Raw genomic sequence first — 2,760 nt, forward strand, 5'->3', positions numbered from 1 at the left:
AGAAGAAGAAGAAGAAGAAGAAGAAGAAGAAGAAGAAGAAGAAGAAGAAGAAGGAGAAGGAGAAGAAGAAGAAGAGAAAAACAAGAACCATGTCACCTGTCTTTAGCTTCATGTTACCTGTCATTATTGGTAAGTCAACCTGCACGATGCAGAATTAAGGCTTTTTAGTTTGCGTTGACATATGTACTCAGGTTTGTAGATTTTGGTGCTTGTTATGTTTGGGGAAATTATGTGACTTCCAACTCGCAATATTTGGATTTTTGTCAATTATTGCTATGCCATTAATAGTTGGTTATACTTATGGCTCATGAATTGTAAAGTACAATAAGTTTGAGGAATGAAATTCTTTCTGAAGAATTATTCGCTATACTTTCTTTGTACTAATGGTACCGGTATTTTTACGTTTACTCTAGTAACGCTTGCTAAGTTACTTTTACTTTACTACTTCTTTACTCAAGTAATGAAAACTAGTAACTATTCTACTCAGTTTCTATTCTCATTACAATGTAATCGGTATTCTACCAGCATTGATCATGAATGTCAAAGGAAGGGTATTTTGGAAAAATGTCTTTAAAAAAACAACTTTCCCAAACCGTTCCTCCAAGCCCCCTCCTACAAAAAAAACAAAAAAAAAAAAAACACGTTAAAAACTAGCAAACAAACAAACAAACAAACAAACAAATAAACGAAAAACAAATAATCGGACAAAACAACATAAGTTAATTCAGATTTGCTATTACTATTATAATTTTAAAAAATTAGAAATAAAAAGATGAACAAAAGAAAATAAACTGATACAACTTTTAAATTTGAAAAAAAAAGTCGACAGCTTATGTTTTTACTAGGCCACTGTATGCTGGTTCATGGCTTCGCGTCTTTCGCCTATACCTGTACGTTTTTCAGGTCTCCACTCGTAATTATTCATCGCCTTGACAGACAGCACAACGCCGAGGGAAGAAGACGTGAGGGCACCAAGCACACAGATGTAGAAAACAGAGGAGGGTGGGGTGAGGGGTGATGTGGTGGAGGGGCCTGTGACGCGTCTTGTAGCTGACAGGCGACAAAATAAGCTTACGCCTTGCGACTTAAGTCAAAGGCGTCTACGGTACAGTGTTTTAAAGTGGGTACAGCGACCATAATGCAAGAGACTTTTCAGTTAGTCCTTACACTTTTGTTTTTATCGGCTGACCAAGATTGTAGGCTCATCTAGCCGTGACTCGCGGTTTATGAAGATCCACAGTCTAATCTCCTCTGGTGGCAACCTGTCCAAGACAATCACCTGTACAAACGACTAATCCTCACCCCATTTGCGTTTTTATTGACTGATTGATTGATTGATTAGTTTTAAAAAAGCGTAATTTCTATTACATACCGACCCGACGTCGACATGTCAGCGAAACTCCATCTATCTTAAACACGTGTGTGTATTCTGGAGCGAGGAGGACAGAGGCTAAATGTCTCATACAAGAGGCGTCAATACCTTGAGAAAGCGGCATCGACTATGAGCGCATGTTTGTAAAGATTTGAACCCAGAATATATCCCCCCAGAAAAGATATCCAATAAAAAGCACCACCTCCTATCCACCCCTCAACCCTCCCTCCAACAACAAACAAACACCAAACAAAACAAAACAAAACAAAACAAAACAAAACAAAACAAAGCAAAACAAAACAACAATAGCAATAACAACAACAACAACAACCCCCAAACGGCACCTAACAAACAAACTAACCAAAAAAAAAACAACAACCACAATTTCATACACCCCCAACCCCCCACCTCCCAAAAAACCCAACAACAACAAAAAACAACAAGCAAAACAAGCTAGCTAGGAATCTTATTTCAACGGAGGGCAGGGAATCCGGACTGCTCAGATTCGAATCCTCAGCCTCCATAATTATTTTAGCCATCTTCCCCAACTATTGGCGTAGCGCGTCATAGCCTTTTGACCCCTTCCTACACCATCCCCACAAAAAACAACCACACCCCCCCGCCTCAGAGATAGCCACAAAACGTTACTGCTTACTGGCAGACTTCCACTCTCAAAAGACATTTTGCAGTTCCGAGCGCCGTAAAACCCTCTACTATACTATAGACTTCCACTTAAAGAAATGAAGTAAGCGACGCCCCTGTTTCGCTAACGTCCCCGTCTTCACACAGTCAGACCAGAGCTGGTCAAACACTTTGGACGGTTCGCCGGGAGAGCCGTCGAGCCACAGTTTCGATTTTCGCTCTCGGAAATAATGTAGTGATCAGGTGTGCCTTCATGCTTGAGCACGCAACAGTTACAGGCAGGTAAGGGTCTATTAACAACAACAACAACAACAACAACAACAACAACAACAACAACAACAACAACAACAACAACAACAACGACAACAACGACAGCAACAACTACAAGAGTACTCTAAATAAGAAACGCCGAAATCAAGAGAGAAGCCCTCAGGTAGCGCATATCCAGAAGCATAGCGTCGGCCTTGTGATAAAACCGGCTAACCCCAGCGAGGTAAATTTTACAGGAGAAGGAAAAAACTGTTTTATTTCAAAACAAACGTGTTTAACGATAAATCAATGCTTTAAACAGTTATAAAAACACTTTACCGAACAGCTGTAGACCTTTTTTTTCTTAAAAAATCGCTTTTAATGAAACTGCGTGGGTTAGACGGTTATGTTGCTCAAATTTTCCCCGATAAAACCGACCAACCCTCAATTTTGTGGGTTGGCCGGTTTTATCAGGAAGCCACTGCTGGCCACCAGTT

The sequence above is a fragment of the Aplysia californica genome, unplaced genomic scaffold, assembly GCF_000002075.1.
Source record: "Aplysia californica isolate F4 #8 unplaced genomic scaffold, AplCal3.0 scaffold00105, whole genome shotgun sequence".
NCBI lineage: Eukaryota > Metazoa > Mollusca > Gastropoda > Aplysiida > Aplysiidae > Aplysia > Aplysia californica.